The following is a 19,650-nucleotide window of genomic DNA, read 5'->3' as shown; positions in this document are numbered from 1 at the left end:
GAATAATAGCCATCTCAATATGGCTAACCACAAAGGGGGGGGGTGTTACTGTAGCTTTTTACGTTCTGAGATTTAATAATAAATTTTTAGAAAGTTACTTCCCTTATATAATAGCAAAAAAATGCATTAAAAATGGGGAAGAATGATGGTAAATTTGTTTTTAAATCGTAGACTCATCGTAGACGTGCGCTAATACCCAGAAGGGCTCGATATGAATCACGACTATAAGATACCCGCTTTTGGTTACACTGCACCGCAAAATGTGGGAGTAGTAAGGAATCTAAATCGTAGGAGACAGACACACAACTTCACTTTTATGTATAAAGATATACCAAAATAAATCAGTTTTTAAAAGTATAGCACATTTTTTTTTAACTAAAAAAAAAGTCAGTAACTAAAAGAATACAGCTATCATCATATACATTATCTTGCTGCCACTTTGATCCACAGATATTCCCATAGGCGCAGGAGTGGCTGTGTGGTAAGTAGCTTGCTTACGAACCACATGGTTCTGGGTTCAGTCCCACTGCGTGGCACCTTGGGCAAGTGTCTTCTACTATAGCCTCGGGCCGACCAAAGCCTTGTGAGTGGATTTGGTTGACGGAAACTGAAAGAAGCCCGTCGTATATATATGTATATATATATATATATATATATATATATATATATATATGTGTGTGTGTGTGTTTGTGTGTGCGTGTGTGTGTTTGTCCCTCTAGCATTGCTTGACAACCGATGCTGGTGTGTTTACGTCCCCGTAACTTAGCGGTTCAGCAAAAGAGACCGAGAGAATAAGTACTAGGCTTACAAAGAATAAGTCCTGGGGGTCGACTTGATCGACTAAAAAGGTGGTGCTCCAGCATGGCCGCAGTCAAATGACTGAAACAAGTAAAAGTGTAAAGTGTATAGTGTATGTGTGTGTGTGTGTGTGTGTGTGTGTGTGTGTGTGCATGTATGTATGTGCAGATAAATAGAGAGAGAGAGACATACAGACAGGTAGTTAGAGAAAAAAGATGTATACATACATGTATGTATGCACAGGAATGGCTGTGTGGTAAGAAGCTTGCTTCCCAACCACATGGTTCCAGGTTCAGCCTTGTGAGAAGATTCAGTAGATGGAAACTGAAATAAACCAGTATTGTGTCTGATCACCATTTCAAGACATGCAGTGAAGAGCATTAGAGAGATGCTATCTCCTTGTTTCACACCCTTGTCAGTCGGAACCCTTACTAGCGGCGAGAACAGAGTTGTATCAGTGGAGCATCCAGCATTCACATCCCTTTGCAGTTTGTTTCAATCATTTGACTGCGGCCATGCTGGAGCACCGCCTTTTGTCGAGCAAATCGACCCCGGGACTTATTCTTTGTAAGCCCAGTACTTATTCTATCGGTCTCTTTTGCCGAACCGCTAAGTAACGGGAACGTAAACACACCAGCATCGGTTAACAAGCAATGCTAGGGGGACAAACACAGATACACAAATATACACATATATATATATATATATATATATATGACAAGCTACCAAATCCACTCACAAGGCATTGGTCGACCCGGGGCTGTAGCAGAAGACACTTGCCCAAGATGCCACGCAGCATGACTGAACCCGGAACCATGTGGTTGGTTAGCAAGCTACTTACCACACAGCCATACACATATATATATATATATATACATATATAAAGAAGTGGGGAAGCGAGAACAACAGAAGAGATACAAAAAGTAAGAAGATGGGGTAGGTTTCCAATCAAAATGATTAAATTCAGAGAAAGAGTTAGGGGGAAAAATTTTCCAGGGGAAAAAATGCCCACATGAAAAATATGCTCACAAGAGATTGCTGTTGACTGACTGGCAGTTTGAAGAGGTAGCCAAGTTTGATGTCCTGAAGCAGGAGAGCGATTGCAAGACTCTCTCTCTCTCTCTCTCTCTCTCTCTGTGCATGTCTCATATTTTGAGGTGTTCATTTACTTCTAAGGGAAGAAGAAAAAGTAGTGCTCGAGACCCTTTATAGAGCCTTTGAGACTAGTGAGAAAGATAAAGGAGAAATGCCCCCAAACTGAAGACCTGCCTGAACACTTGCAACAGAACAGTCTTCAGTGAAAGCATCCAAAGTACCATGAGATTGTGTTACTCTGTGTAACAAATTAAGTCTCCTGGCCAAGTAGGTCATGGTAGGATTTAAATTCAGAACACAAAGAGCTACAATAAGTAACACCAAGCATCTTGGTTGACTTTCTTTTAGTTCTCCCAACCCACAACTCTGGACTATTACTTTTTTCTTATCAACCCCTAAATAGCAAAAAACAAAGTTGACTTCAGTAGTGTTTGAACTCACCTTGCAAAGGGTCAAAACAAACACCACCAGGTGTGCATTTAAGTGTAAAACATTCCCTCTCTATCTCTATCTCTCTCTCTCTCTCTCTGATGGTTGTGTCTTTTAGAGTGTGAAGGAAAGTAATAGGTGAACTTTTCTGCACCCCCTCATAGAATTCATAGATCTTGAAGGGTCGGGGAGTAGGTGCAGACATGGCTATGTGGTTAAGAAGTACACTGCAAGGCGGCGAGCTGGCAGAAACGTTAAATGCTGGGCGAAATGCTTACCAGTATTTCATCTGCCGTTACGTTCTGAGTTCAAATTCCACTGAGGTCGACTTTGCCTTTCATCCTGTCAGGGTCGATAAATTAAGTACCAGTTACGCACTGGGGTCAGTGTAATCAACTTAATCCGTCTGTCTGTCCTTGTTTGTCTCCTCTGTGTTTAGCCCCTTGTGGGTAGTAAAGAAATAGGTATTTCATCTGCCGTTACATTCTGAGTTCAAATTCAGCCGAGGTCAACTTTGCCTTTCATCCTTTCAGGGTCGATAAATTAAGTACCAATTACGCATGGGAGTCGATATAATCGTTTTAATCCCTTTGTCTGTCCTTGTTTGTCCCCTCTATGTTTAGCTCCTTGTGGGCAATATAGAAATAAGAAGTACACTTCAGAGCAATGTGGCTTTGAGTTCAACTCCATTGCACAGCAACTGAATCGTGGGAATCGAGCACACGGATGAAACCAACAAACTCATGAACATAGATGGGCAGAACTTCAAAAATTCAGTCTCCCTCAACCTAACCCCACTATATTCAATAATCTAGCAATAGAGATTTTAAAAGAGGCATCATATAATGTTGACACATTAATAACACATGTCCAATTACGAACCCAAACACTTTATGGACAGGAGGGTCCTCTGGTCTGCAATTCTTTACAAGGTTTGGCAACAAAGTTGATCACCATAAAGGCGGAGCTACAGTAGTTGTTTCTTCAGGTTTTACTGCTACACTCCTTCTTGGAAGCCATACAGCACATTCTGCTTTCAAGCTCTTGAACTTTGGTAAAAAAAAATGATGCACTTATTTGCAATATTACCAACAAGTTTGGAAATATTCTTAAAAGGTGTCAAATGATTATATTCAATGAATCCACATTGACCCACAAGAGCTCTGTAGTCCCTAGACAGGATATAGCAAGACTTGCACAGCAATAACTCTCAAATGATAAGACAAACACAGTTTTATCAGATTCTGTCAGTGATATCCAAAGTAACCAGCTAAATCCACAATTGGATTAACCATTAAGCAAAATATGCACGTGCGCAGGAGTGGCTGTGTGGTAAGTAGCTTGTTTACCAACCACATGGTTCTGGAATCCGTCCCACTGCGTGGCACCTTGGGCAAGTGTCTTCTGCTATAGCCTCGGGCCTACCAAAGCCTTGTGAGTGGATTTGGTAGACGGAAACTGAAAGAGGCCTGTCGTATATATGTATATATATATATGCGTGTGTGTGTTTGTGTGTCTGTGTTTGTCCCCCTAGCATTGCTTGACAAACAATGCTGGTGTGTTTATGTCCCCGTTACTTAGCAGTTCGGCAAAAGAGACCGATAGAATAAGTGCTGGGCTTACAAAAGAATAAGTCCCAGGGTCGAGTTGCTTGATTAAAGGTGGTGCTCCAGCATGGCCGCAGTCAAATGACTGAAACAAGTAAAAGAGAAAAAAAAAAAAGAAGAGTGCTTAGGGCATCAACAGAAAGGGGGACACCATAGAAATGATAAAGGGTTTACAGTACTCAAGATATAATTTTAAACCTACTAACGTAACATTCGAAATTATTTATATGATGGGAAATATAATTTCGAAGTGCATGTGATGTCATATGAGGATCTGATGCAGGACTTTGCAATTAAAAAAAATGAGAAAGCTTTTCAAATATAAAGTGGAAGTATACAAAAATGAACATTATTTTCCATCTTACTATTATTCTGTTTCATTCTAAAATATGAAAAATTATTTTATGGTTTATTATTGTTTATATATATATGTATGTATGTATAAATAAATATGGGGACACCAAAATCTTTTAAGTGTTATGAGTCTTAATCCAGCCCTTGGATAAACCCTCAGAATTCATTCTTGGTTCAAATCACCATCACATTGGACCAAAATTTAAAGCCTTAAAACTATCTTCATACATGACAGTTATTCGGTTTTTGGAGATCAGTGGTCTTGTCATTTTGCTAAAAATTAGTTATTAGTTGGAGAAGGAAGATTTTTTTCTAATAACTCTTTGCTAGAGTAGGCCATGGTGCCCCATATATGACTGTGGTGGTTCTATTAAGTTAGACATCGCCTGGATCTATACTGGCCAAAAGTTATCAAAGTTAATAGCACCATGGACCCAGTTCCCTTAAGTGCAATGTTTAACTCTTTAGCATTTAAACCGGCCATATCCGGCCATAATTATTCTGCCTGTTTTATGTTCAAAATGGCCACATCTGGTCTCTCACACCAACCCTACAATATCATTTAAAAAATTAACAGCTACCTCATCAAAATCTCAAAGCTACAAGATAATGCCTGATTAGTTCAAGGCAATGTGGATGAAAAAACCTTAATTTTGGTAGAATAATGCGAACAGTAAAGGGTTAAGATAGCAAGCAGATTGATATTGAAGGTGTTCCTTGACCTGAAACATCCGTAACTAACACAAGTGGCTGTGCAAAAAATGAAAAAAATGTATATTAATAAATAAAAATGGTATGGCCAACTCTATTGACTAGCATCTGCTGCAGACACTTTCAGGAAATATTCATATTTGCAAATCCAAGGGCAATGTTGTGCAATAGGAAGAAGTAATTCACTATCTTGTAGGATTTTAAAATTCATTCAAGTCTTCATTTCTACTACCACACAAGCTTCATCTAAAAGAAAGGGATCCCTACTCATGTTGTTGTGCAATTTAGATTAGAATAGCTAAGGAAAGACTTTAAACAAATAGTGAAGAAATTTATGTCACCCATCACTGAGCCGAACCAGTTCTCAGTGGATGCACCAAAGGAGCACACAAACCAACAGATATACACTTTTGATTTAGAAAACTTCAGGTTTCCAGAATATCTAAACTTTTCCATGTTAATCAGTAAGTCTCAAAAGCAAACTTTTGTAAGCCCAGTACTTATTCTATCGGTTTCTTTGGCCGAACCGCTAGGTGACAAGGACGTAAACACACCAGCATCGGTTGTCAAGCAATGCTAGGGGGACAAACACTGACACACACACACACACACACATATATATATATATACACACATACATACGACAGGCTTCTTTCAGTTTCCGTCTACCAAATTTATGTAGGATCACTAGCATAAGTGAGGGCAGGGGTGGTCCGTCCCAGGTGGCACTTATCATCCTGTCGTAGACTGTTGCTGTAGGCAATATGTGTTTTCTGTGGGATCTGGGGGCAGCAAATGGAAAGCCACTCCAGGCAGCACACTCTCTCGCTACACTTGTATGTAGGATAGTCAAGAGTTGAAGGACCGTATAAACTCTTGCGAGCTGGCAGACACGTTAGCATACCGGGCGAAATGCTTAGCCGTATTTCGTCTGTCGTTACGTTCTGAGTTCAAATTCCGCCGGGGTCAACTTTGCCTTTCATCCTTTCGGGGTTGATAAATAAAGTACCAGTTTCACACTGAGGTCGATATAATCGACTCAATCCCTTCGTCTGTCCTTGTTTGTCCCCTCTATGTTTAGCCCCTTCTGGGCAGTAAAAAAATATATAAACTCTTAATTTACTTGGTGAAATACAATTTTACATTGTTCACATCCTACCATTAAAACCAAAGAAAACAAAAGGACAAGATGTTTCCAATAGGAACATCTTTGATAATATACCTGCAGACTCAAAATTACCCTGGAGGTAATCATTAATGCGTTTTTCTTTCCTTAGTTTTGGAGGGTTTTCTTTTTTTATAATTCCCTAACCCCCATCCAAAAATGGGACCTTCATGTGGTTGACCTACTAGACGGAATAGTGAAATCTAGTCTCAAATCACAAATTATCAAAGAAAGAAGAAAAATAAGCGCCATCGCACAACACGGCACAATAAGGTTTAACAAAACAACAGGATAGTTGGAGATGGAACGCTTTTGATCAGGATTTGCTCCGGGGTTGGACCCCCCCCCAAAAAATAATCAGTGTGAGGAAAACGAATTATAGAAACATAATTTTTTTTGGGGGGGGAAGCACTCCGTCGGTTACGACGACGAGGGTTCCGGTTGATCCGAATCAATGGAACAGCCTGCTCGTGAATTAACGTGTAAGTGGCTGAGCACTCCACAGACACGTGTACCCTTAACGTAGTTCTCGGGGATATTCAGCGTGACACAGAGAGTGACAGGCCGGCCCCTTGAAATACAGGTACAAGAAACAGGAAGTAAGAGTGAGAGAAATTGTGGTGAAAGAGTACGGCAGGGATCACCACCATCCCCTGCCGGAGCCTCGTGGAGCTTTAGGTGTTTCCGCTCAATAAACACTCACAACGCCCGGTCTGGGAATCGAAACCGCGATCCAACGACCGCGAGTCCGCTGCCCTAACCACTGGGCTATTGCGCCTCCGAGAAACATGATACATGCTAAGAGAGTTGATGCGATGTTACGGGAAGCGTAAACTGCAGTTTGTCAACACGAGAGAAGTGTTGAGAATAAGCATGTGCTTCTAGCATTCATTAACTCACAAAGGACAATAACAGTTGTGAGAGAGCAAAACGAAGCATCGCTAATTAAGAATCGAGACTAGTTCTCTAGTTTGTTTCCCTAACAGTTGTTTACATCACTCAGTAACTGAATAAATATTTAATTAATACAGTAAAAATGTAATAGAAACAGCCAGTCGTTCCATTTTCAAGGGAAATAACTGTACAAATAAGAAAAAGAGTTAACTACCTTACATGGAAATTGTCGCTATTATTTCCCCATCCATTTTTACTTTCTTCGAAATACGGAATTTATCCAGACTTTGTTGTTTGTTTGTTCCGCCGGCCCCATCACCACCACCACCATCCTTTAAGACCTCAACTTCTGATGAAATCGTAAGGTCGCTGTTCACGACATACGTCGTCTTCTTGGCACTTTAAACCCAACGAAGCCCATCACCCTCCAACGTCTGAAAACAGATTTATTCAAAAGAGTAAACTGAAAGAAAAGGAAAAACTAGTTGTTTTTTTTTTTTTTATCATCCCCGGAACGACTGCAGACAAAGTGGACCACAGCGAGATTTGAACTCGGTGCGCAGAGAATGAAAATTAATACTGCACGACTTTATATATTTCTTTACTACCCACAAGGGGCTAAACATAGAGGGGACAAACAAGGGCAGACAGACGGATTAAGACGATTACATCGACCCCAGTGCGTAACTGGTACTTAATTTATCGACCCCGGAAGGATGAAAGGCAAAGTCGACCTCGGTGGAATTTGAACCCAGAACGTAACGACAGACGAAATACCGCTAAGCATTTCGCCCGGCGTGCTAACGATTCTGCCAGCTCGCCGCCTTTACTGCACGACTTTATAGCCAACGCTCTAACACTTCTGCCAACTTACGGTCTTCAGATTAAACAATGACAGAAATAGAACTATGAACAAAGACAACCGAGCCAAACCATCTTATCTTCAGATGTAGTGTATTAGGACTGCATTATATAATGTCCTTCCCTTTTTTAATTTTTATTTTGGGGTGGGGGGATTATAAAATGAGATATCGTTGGCTATGTCAGATTGCCAACGGAATGTGTCATACGTCGTAACCAATAGGCGCAGGAGTGGCTGTGTGGTAAGTAGCTTGCTTACCAACCACATGATTCCGGGTTCAGTCCCACTGCGTGTCGCCTTGGGCAAGTGTCTTCTGCTATAGCCTCGGGCCGACCAATGCCTTGTGAGTGGATTTGGTAGACGGAAACTGAAAGAAGCCTGTCGTATATATGTATGTATATATATATATATATATATATATATATATATATATATATGTATGTATGTATGTATGTATGTATGTATGTATGTATGTAGTATGTATGTTGTATGTGTGTGTATATGTTTGTGTCTGTGTTTGTCCCTCTAGCATTGCTTGACAACTGATGCTGGTGTGTTTACGTCACCGTCACTTAGCGGTTCGCCAAAAAGAGTCCGATAGAATAAGTACTGGGCTTACAAAGAATAAGTCCCGGGGTCGATTTGCTCGACCAAAGGCGGTGCTCCAGCATGGCCGCAGTCAAAATGACTGAAACAAGTAAAAGAGTAATAAACATGTAGCGAGACCAATTTTGTTATAGCATACTGAAAACATTTTGATTTATGTACGTTCGTCACGTTAATCTATTATAATTGATCAACATACCTATCATGTGAGTGTTGAGGCATTTTGTTGGATCCCGTGTTCGGTTTGATTGAGTGTTGTGCGGTAATTGAATCGAAGGTCCAATCAAGCTGCGCGTAATGTATTCTCAAACAACTAATCCGTATGTGTTCTGGAGCCTCTTTTTTTCCCCACAAGTTGGTCATCATCATCATTATCGTTTAACTCCGTTTTCCATGCTAGCATGGCTTGGATGGTTCGACTGGGGTCTGGGAAGCCCGAAGGCTGCACCAGGCCAGTCAGATCTGACAGTGTTTCTACAGCTGGATGCCCTTCCTAACGCCAACCACTCTGTGAGCGTAGTGGGTGGTTTTTACGTGCCACCGCCACAGGTGCCAGACGAGGCTGGCGAATAGCCACGCTCAGATGGTGCTTTTTACGTGCCACCGGCACGGAGGCCAGTCGATGCGGCGCTGGCTACGGCCACGTTCGGATGGTTCTCTTACGTGCCACCGGCACTGGTATCACAACTACAAATTTCATTGATGTTGATTTTGACTTTCACTTGCCTCAACAGGTCTTCACAAGTAGAGTTATGTATCCCAAGAAGAAAGGTATGCACAGGTGGACTGACTACGTCGCAAATTATTTACGAATCAGTGGATGCCATCATTTTTCAGAGGAGAATTAATATAAGGGAGCCCATGCGACCCAAGTTGAATTATCCACATGATGGATGAAAAACAACTATCAGAATTCATAATGTTTCTTGCTTTGATCCACTGTATCACTTCACGAAGGAATAAAATCCCACGGTTATTTTACAGTTAGTTTCTTTTGTTACTCCCACGAATGAAAACGCAATTTATATTGTATTATGTTTTCTTTAGTAAAACCAAAGGAGACTTTAGATCAACGTAAAACAAAAGTCAACAAGAGGGCCTCTAACTGATCGCTCGATGTGCTACAAACTGGTGCGTCCCACCAGCGATAGATAACTGGTGTTGCGGTTCGGCAAAATGAACAGATAGAATAAGCATCAGATTTAACAATAAGTACTGGAGTCGTATTGTTCGACTAAGCCCTCGAAGGCGATGCCCCAGCATGGCTGCAGTCCAATGACTGAAACAAATACGAGAGACGGCTGGTATTTTGAAAGCCACTTAGCTAAATGATACCATTACAGATCGTCACAGATTTTACAAATTGTGCTTTAAAGGGAGATCACTCTAAACTAACTGCAAATGTTAGCTTCCAAGAGTTATGCAACTTTAAAATGTTTCGAATAAGTCCTATTCTGTCAGGAAATGAATTTCTGGCCTAGCGCCAGCAACAACAGAATTGTGTCCAACGATTTAATTAATGTGAGATAAATGATATTTTGTGCTGTGAGCAGAAGTGTTCTTTTGGAGCCTTTATATACCTGTCTGAGACCTTACAATTTTCTTCACGAGACACAAATCCTATTTTTCAACGTTTTATTGAACCTTCTTATCAGAAAACATTTGACAGTGGGAAAATCGTATCATCGTTTAGTAGAATGTATTTCTTTACTGCCCACAAGGGGCTAAACATAGAGGGGGGACAAACAAGGACAGACAAAGGGATTAAGTCGATTACATCGACCCCAGTGTGTAACTGGTACTTTATTTACCGACCCCGAAAGGATGAAAGGCAAAGTCGACCTCGGCGGAATTTGAACTCAGAACGTAACAACAGACGAAATACAGCTACATATTTCGCCCGGCGTGCTGACGTTTCTGCCAGCTCGCCGCCTTTTATCGTTTAGTAGAATGGTTAAAGCATCTTTGCGTCATTTGTTCTTGCACGTTACATAGTGTGTTCAAATTCTACTGAGGTCGACTTTGCTTTTCATCCTCTCAGGCTTGATAAAATAAGTACCAGTTGAGTACTGGGGTCGATTTCATCGACAAACTCCTCTCCTCCTACTCCTAATAATAATAATAATAATAACGATTTCAAATTTTGCCACAAGAGCAGAAATTTTGGGGCGGGGCATGTCGATTACATCCACTCCAGTGTTCAACAGGTATCGGCCCCGAAAGAGGCAAAGTCGACCTCTGCGGAATTTGAACTCAGAATATAGCGACAGGCGAAATACTGCTAAGCATTTCATCCAGCATGCTAACGATTCTACTAGCTCACCACCGTCATGATGACAACAACAACAATAATAATAATAATATAATAATAATAATAATAATAATAATAATATAATAATGATGATGATGATGATAATGATAATCCTTTCGATTATAAGCACAAGGCCTGAAGTTTTGGGGGAGGGGACTACACGATTACATCAACCCCAGAATTTCACTGGTACTTAATTTATCGACACTGAAATGATGAAAGCCGAAGTCGACCTCGGCGGAAGTTGAACTCAGAACGTAGTGACGGACGAAATACCGCTGCTAAGGGGCTGATTGCTACCTAACTCAGATACCAGGAAACCCCAAAATGGCAGAAATTCAAAAGATAGTGCTCATGGGAACTGCTCATATCCTATGCAAAATACTCTCTATGTAATCTCAAAGTTTAAAACAAACTTTTTTTTTTTAATTTATTTATTAGACATTCACTAATACAACACCAAAAAAAAAAAAAAACAAATATATGGCACACTAGGCATAACAACAACGTGAACTTCCAACCTGTTGTCTCTTGAGGTCTCCGGGTGAGACTTGGAGCCAACTTGTACAAACATAAAAAGCAAAAGTCAAACATAGAATAATAATAATAATAATAATAATAATTACTGGTTTTGTACCAAAATTTAAAGGTTATTATTTTTATCATTATCATCATTAGCATTATTAAGGCGGCAAGCTGGCAGAAACGTTAGCACACTGGGCAATATGCTTAGCGGCATTTCATCCATCTTTACGTTCTGAGTTCAAACACTGCCGAGGTCGACTTTACCTTTTATCCTTCCGGGTTTGATAAAATAATATTAATAATAATGGAATTATTGTATACAGTGCTCAGGTGCACCACAACTTGTGAAAAGTGCGTATAAAGTACATGCAGTAATGTAGAAATGTCTGGAAAGCGAACAATGCATGAGTCAGATACATGCTTGTGTGTGTATGGAGGGGAGAAAATCAGGTGTAGTGTTGGCGAATCTCAGGAAGCATGAAAGTTTTGAAGGATGCAGTGCTCCGACAACTAACAACTGATGCCGGCAGTTTCTTCCGTGCTTCAGCAACTCTCAGCGTGAAAAAATGTTTCCTAAAGTCATGGGAGCTGTGCTGTTTTCTGACTTTGTAAATATGTCCACGGGTGTTAGACGGGTGGAGTTTGAAAAGGTGCTGAACACTGATGTCAATGTAATTGTCTTATCCCCTCCCCAATCTTGCTGGCCTTGTGACAGAATTTGAAATTATTATTAATAGTATCCTTTAAAACTTTTCTTTCATTGTTTTCACTACTTTGAACCAAGAGATCTACGTGGTCCGATGATCTTCGAGGAATAGCAGTCATATCACATTTTATCCTCTTCCAAAATGAGAGAATGAACGGTACAAGGTAATCATTTTGTCTAAATACAAGGTATACTTACTAATGGAATACCTTTCATTATACATAAATCAGCTTGACCTGAATTGGCCCGGGATCGAATATTTCATCAGCTGGAACTTCAACAAGGTCGCCTAACTTACTGGAAGTCATAACCAAACTTCCCTCAAATTACACGCCACAGTTTTTAAAAGCAAAACAACACACTGCTTTCGACATAACTCTAAAAAGACGGGATGGTCATGGCTGGAATGTCTTTAATCGTAGTCCAATCTACTGCCTAATTACGAATGACCTGCGCTTAAACAATTTCAATCGCCAACTATTATTTCTCTACAGACAAAAAAAAAAAAATTGAAGCGCGGTCAACGAGTGCAAGGGAGATAACTCTAGTAGACTTCTGTTTGGGTCTGACAACAACGTTCTTCTTTTACTTGTTAGTTTATATTAAGGAAGCTGCGGCAAGCTGGCAGAATCGTTAGCACGTCAGACGAAATGCCTAGTGGTATTTCGTCTGCCATTACGTTGTGAGTTCAAATTCCGCCGAGGTCGACTTTGCCTTTCATCCTTTCGGGGTCGATAAATTAAGTACCAGTTACGCACTGGGGTTGATGTAATCGACTTAATACCTATGTCTGTCCTTGTTTGTCCCCTCTGTGTTTAGCCCCTTGTGGGTAATAAAGAAATAGGTATTTCGTCTGCCATTACGTTGAGTTCAAATTCCGCCGAGGTCAACTTTGCCTTTCATCCTTTCGGGGTCGATTATATAAGTACCAGTTACGCACTGGGGTCGATATAATCGACTTAATACCTCTGTCTGTCCTTGTTTGTCCCCTCTGTGTTTTAGCCCCTTGTGGGTAGTAAAGAAAGATATGAAGGAAGCGGCGAGTTGACAGAATGGTCAGCAGGTCAGAAAAATTGCATAGCAGCATTTCTTCTGACTCGTTAAGTTCCAAGTTCAAACAAAGCCGAGTTCGACTTAGCCTTTCATCCTCCCAGGATCGATAAAATAAGTACCAGTCGAGCACTAATATTGATGTAATACATTTACTCATTCCTCACAGAATTACTGACCTTGTGCCAGAATTAGAAAGAATTAACGAGAGAGAGAGAGAGAGGGAGGGAGGGAGGGATTGATACACAAAAAGAGAAAGTAATACAGGACTCAATACAAGGCATAATGCTTTGAATACAGCTGTCCTCATTTTGAGTAGCAGTTTTTCTTCACTTTCTCTTCCTCCACTGAATACAGTCAAGCAGTGGTCCTCAACCATTTTTTTTGCACTATGGATCCCTTTTATAACCATTCTTTACCTTGTGGAATCGATCCCCAACAAAAGCATTGGAATCTAAGTTTGAATCTTGAGCACTAAGTGTCTTCTGTACTAAGAATCTCTGGATCTCAACTGTGGACTGCATATGAGAGAGAGAGAAAGAGAGAGATGTGTAGGGGTGTGTTCCTCAAGCTTTGGGGAAGAAGCATTGCTTCATAGCACTCTGAACTGGTATGTTGTATATTTAATTCTTACTCAAACCTAGAGAGGATTTCTTTCAAGGAAAAGTGCAGCCTATTAGGCTACTACTAACGTATGGCTTGCAGGTATGTTTAAGGCCCCCAAGGAATGAAATGCAAAGGTGTCAAGGACCATTGAGATTTGGGAAGCTCAAAATATACATAGACAAGAGCTAAATACCCTACACTTTCTATTAACACTTTTTTTCTTTGACTTGGACCATGCTGTTGCACACAAAGTTCAATGCTATTCTCTTTTGTGCTGACTGTGTGTGTATCGAGGTATCCTATATTTTGTTTAGATTGTTCAGTTTTTATTTTTTTAATTTTTTTTATTTTTATCTAGTTTCAGCTCACAAGCTGTGGCCATGCTGGGGCACCACCATTTTGTAGAATTTTTAATATGAAACTAACAGAGAGCGCTGTTTTGGTCGTAGCATTTCATTTTGCAGATTACTGCCTCATAGCCAACTGCCACGTGCTGATGTAGACATGTCCTCCACTTACCACCATCCTACCAGGGCCTTAACCTTATTCAATGCAATAGCTACAGGCTGGAAGAGGCTCAGCATTATTTTCGAGGATACAGAGGAGCTGGAACAGGACCACCAGTAATGGGGAGCACTCATGGGCTCGATTGGCTTTATGCACGATGACACCTCTGGCACCATAACCTATTTCTTTACCACCCACAAGGGGCTACACACAGGGGACAAACAAGGACAGACAAACGGATTAAGTCGATCATATCGACCCCAGTGCGTAACTGGTACTTATTTAATCAACCCCGAAAGGATGAAAGGCAAAGTTGACCTCGGCGGAATTTGAACTCAGAACGTAACAGCAGACGAAAAGCTGCTAAGCATTTCGCCCGGCGTGCTAACGTTTCTACCAGCTCGCTGCCTGCACCATAACCTGGGATGACTCCAGCCCCATCAAGCAAGCTCGCAAGGAAGATTACTAATTCAGGACACTAGAAATAAATGCCTTTAGTTCTCAAGGCAAAACTTTGTTTAGATGTTTGAAAGATCTAAGTATGGTGAACTGGCAGAATCAGTCTCATGCAGGACGAAATACTTAGCAGCAGTTCTGGCTCTTTATGTTCTAAGTTGAAATGCAACCAAGCTCGACTATATATTTCATCTTTTGATACTCAATAAAAGTACCAGTGGAGTACTTGGCTCAATTTAATTGGCTTCCCCTTGACCTCAAAATTGCTGGCCTTGACCTTATGTTTGAACGATATTATAGAAAACTTTGGCCAAATTTTAAAGGTCTTGGAGGGAACTTTAGTCAAGATTTATGGACCATTTAGTAAAGGAAGTTGCAAAATTGTAAACTGACTATATAGATTCCTGATGAGAAAGTTTGACTTTTTCTTTTACACTTAAGTTTGGAACAAATATAAATTACAATAAAAGACAAGGTCTGATTGATGTTTATGACATCAGAAATGACTGGAAGACTAAGATGGAATGAGTGTTCTTCATCCATTAAGTGAGACCGGCCCCCAAAACTATGTATAGGCACAGGAGTGGCTGTGTGGTAAGCAGCTTGCTTACCAACCACATAGTTCCGGGTTCAGTCCCACTGCGTGGCACCTTGGGCAAGTGTCTTCTACTATAGCCGCAGGTTGACCAAAGCCTTGTGAGGGGATTTGGTAGACGGAAACTGAATGAAGCCCGTCAGATATATGTATATGTATGTGTGTGAGTGTGTGTTTGTCCCACCCCAACATCGCTTGACAACCGATGCTGGTGTGTTTACATCCCCGTAACTTAGCAGTTTGACAAAAAGAGACTAATAGAATAAGTACTAGGCTTACAAAGAATAAGAACTGGTGTCCATTTGCTTGACTAAAGGCGGTGCTCCAGCATGGCCGTAGTCAAATGACTGAAACAATTAAGTGAGTATACATGAAATATTCCGTATAGACTTAGGTGTGGTCATGTGGATGTGTGGCTATGAAGGTCCCCTTACAACTGTTAGGCTCCAAGTTCCATCCCATTGGTAAACATGAAGACACCCATCCAAGATAGACAATGCCTTTTGAAGAAAAGTTAGTAGACAGTAAAAGTTTGATAGATGCTTTGTGCGGAAGTGTGAATACGCATGTGTACAGACGTTAATATCTTGTAATGTATGTGAGGTCAAGAAGCTTGTTACCCCCATCATGTCGTTTCAGGTTCATCCCCAACGTGTGTTACCTTAAACACAAGTGTCTCCTATTAATAATTCCCAGGGAAACTAAAGCCTTGTGAGTATGTTCGGTAAACAAGGGGCTAAACACAGAGGGGACAAACAAGGACAGACAAACGGATTAAATCAATTATATCGACCCCAGTGCATAACTGGTACTTATTTAATCGACCCTGAAAGGATGAAAGGCAAAGTCGACCTCGGCGGAATTTGAACTCACAACGTAGCAGCAGACAAAATACCGCTAAGCATTTCACCCGGTGTGCTAACGATTCTGCCAGCTCGCCGGTAAACAGATACTGAAAGTTCATTGTGCCTCTGTGTGTGTGTGTGTGTGTGTGGGTTTGTGTATTTGTTTATAAATTTGACTTGACATCATGTAATGGTTGTAAATGAGCATCACCATAATGCACGTATGTAAAAGGTGACATTAACTAATGATGAGGAGGACGAGGAGGAGACGAAGGCAGAGGAGGAAGAGGATGTCTCTAAACAGAATGTTACTCAGTAAGTAGATAAAAATCAATTATATATTCGGTAAATAGAGAATTGATAAAATCACTACCAGACCAGAACAGGATCAATACAATTGAACTAAACACCCATTAAGGCAGTGCTCCAGCGTGGCCACACTCAAATGCCTGAGAACCATAATAAAACCAATAAAAAATAAATAAATAAACTAATAGGAAACTCATGAAGTAACATAATTTCTCACAGACATATATAATTGCAACAATATAGAATTTCCCGGTAAACAGATATTACCAAAGCACCAACTTCAATAGCGAACATACAACTTAGATACAAAAGCTATGAATGTTAATCACATAATCAAATATAGTAATAATTATAATTTACCAAATATTGAGTTGTTAGAATACCTACATCAAGGCTATATGTATTTTTTTTTTTTTTAATGGTTTCGATTAGTGCGTTGTGGCATTGCTGAGGCAATGCCTTGGAGGAATTTCAATCGATTGTATTGATCCCAGAACTTATTTTGATCTCGTGTTTATTTTATCAAATCTAACTTTTATCAAATCACTTGGTTACACTTTTTGTAATGCTAGTTTTCCAATGATGAACAATCAACGGTGTAGAAATGGAGATATATATATATGTGTGTGTGTGTGTGTGTATATATACATACATACATACACACACATATATATGTATATGTGTGCTTATACATATAGATATATATGCATATATATATATTATATATTATATATATATATTATATATGTGTATATGTGTTTGTGTGGTGTGAGTGCATATGCATATAGATATATGTATGTATGTATATATATATATGTGTGTGTGGTGTGTGTGTGTGTGTGTGTATATACATACATACATACACACACTATATATGTATATATGTGCTTATACATATAGATATATGGCATTATATATATATATATATATATGTGTATATGTGTGTGTGTGTGTGAGTGCATATCCATATATATATGTATGTATGTATATATATATATATATGTTTGTGTGTGTGGTGTGTGGTGTGTGTGTGTATTATACATACATACATACACACACATATATATGTATATGTGTGCTTATACATATAGATATGCAATATATATATATATATTATATATAATATATATATGTGTATATGTGTGTGGTGTGTGTGAGTGCATATGCATATAGATATATGTAGGATGTATAATATATATGGTGTGTGTGTGTGTGTGGTGTGTGTTATACATACATACATACACACACATATATATGTATATGTGTGCTTATACATATAGATATATGCATATATATATATATATATATATATATATATATATATATATATATGTGTATATGTGTGTGTTGTGTGAGTGCATATGCATATAGATATATGTATGTATGTATATATATCTATGTGTGTGTGTGTGTGTGTCTATATACATACATACATACATACACACACATATATATGTTATGTGTGCTTATACATATAGATATATGCATATATATATATATATATATATATATATATATAGATAATATATATGTGTAATATGTGTGTGTGTGTGTGAGTGCATATGCAATAGATATATGTATGTATGTATATATTATATGTGTGTGTGTGTGTGTGTGTGTGTGTGTGTATATATACATACATACATACACACACATATATATGTATATGTGTGCTTATACATATAGATATATGCATATATATATGTATGTATGTATATATATGTGTGTGTGTGTGTGTGCATATACATATAGATATATGTATATATATATCGTATGTCCAAATTTGACCAAATGCATTTTTGGTGGTTTTTTTGTTTTTGTTTCAGAATAAGCCCCATGTACAACAGTTTTGTAAAACTATTTCTGACTGAAAACATCATACACGCATGGAGTTACGATTTTATGCACCCAACAAATTATTATTGTTAAGCTGAAACTGTTGCTAATGTAAAAAGAAATGGAATGGTGAAACTATTTTTTCATTTTCTGAAAAAGCAACATTTTGGACTTACGACACTTTTGCATAATAGCAACGATATGTATACTGGTGTACATACAATGGTGAGTCAGGAAGTGATGCATTTTAATTAGCATTGATTTTTACCTCGCTTTTGTATGTGTATGCATATATATACATATATATATATACTCTTTTACTCTTTTACTTGTTTCAGTCATTTGACTGCGGCCATGCTGGACGTAAACACACCTGTATCGGTTGTCAAGCAATGCTAGGGGGACAAACACACACACACATACATATATATACATATATACGACACGCTTCTTTCAGTTTCCGTCTACCAAATCCACTCACAAGGCATTGGTCGGCCCGGGGCTATAGCAGAAGACACTTGCCCAAGATGCCACGCAGTGGGACTGAACCTGGAACCATGTGGTTGGTTAGCAAGCTACTTACCACACAGCCACTCCTGCGCCTATATATAATGTATATATAACTTGATGGGCATATAACAAGCCAGCCAGCGACTTTAAAAGTCTGTAGTGAGACATCTTTATCAATGTACCTGAAGAGACCCAAACTGATGGTTTGAAACATATGTTGTACTTAATAAAAGTCTAATACAAAAACCATCTCCTATTAAAATAATACTATAATATATATATTATATATATATATATATTATATATATTGCATACATATGTCTGTATATATGCATATATGAGTAGTGAGGTGTGTATAGCTTGGCAAACAAGTGGAGACAATGTAAGAATGAAAGAACCTTTTAATCTTATGATATATAATAATAATGAAATTATCATATACAGTGCTCATGTGCACCACAACTTGTCAGAAAGTGCGTATAAATTATATGCAGTAATGTACAAATGTCTGGAAAGCGAACAATGTATGAGTTAGATACATGCTTGTGTGTGTATGGAGGGGGAGAAAATCAGGTGTAGTGTTGGCGAATCTCAGAAAGCATGGAAGTTTTGAAGGATGCAGTGCTCCAACAACTAACAACTGATGCCGGCAGTTTGTTCCATGCTTCAGCAACTCTCAGCGTGAAAAAAGACATGACAACCTTGCACATACTGGTGCCATAATAAAATGCACTCAGTATAATCTATAAAGTGGTTGGTTAGAGGAAGGACAGCAGGTCATAAAAACCAAGTGCAAAATTAAATGAATGAACAAACACGTCTTGGTTCTCCAGATGATCTATGTAGGAAAGTGAAATGAAGGTAGATAGAATG

The sequence above is a fragment of the Octopus sinensis genome, linkage group LG25, assembly GCF_006345805.1.
Source record: "Octopus sinensis linkage group LG25, ASM634580v1, whole genome shotgun sequence".
Taxonomy (NCBI): Eukaryota; Metazoa; Mollusca; class Cephalopoda; order Octopoda; family Octopodidae; genus Octopus; species Octopus sinensis.
This window is presented reverse-complemented; position numbering follows the sequence as displayed.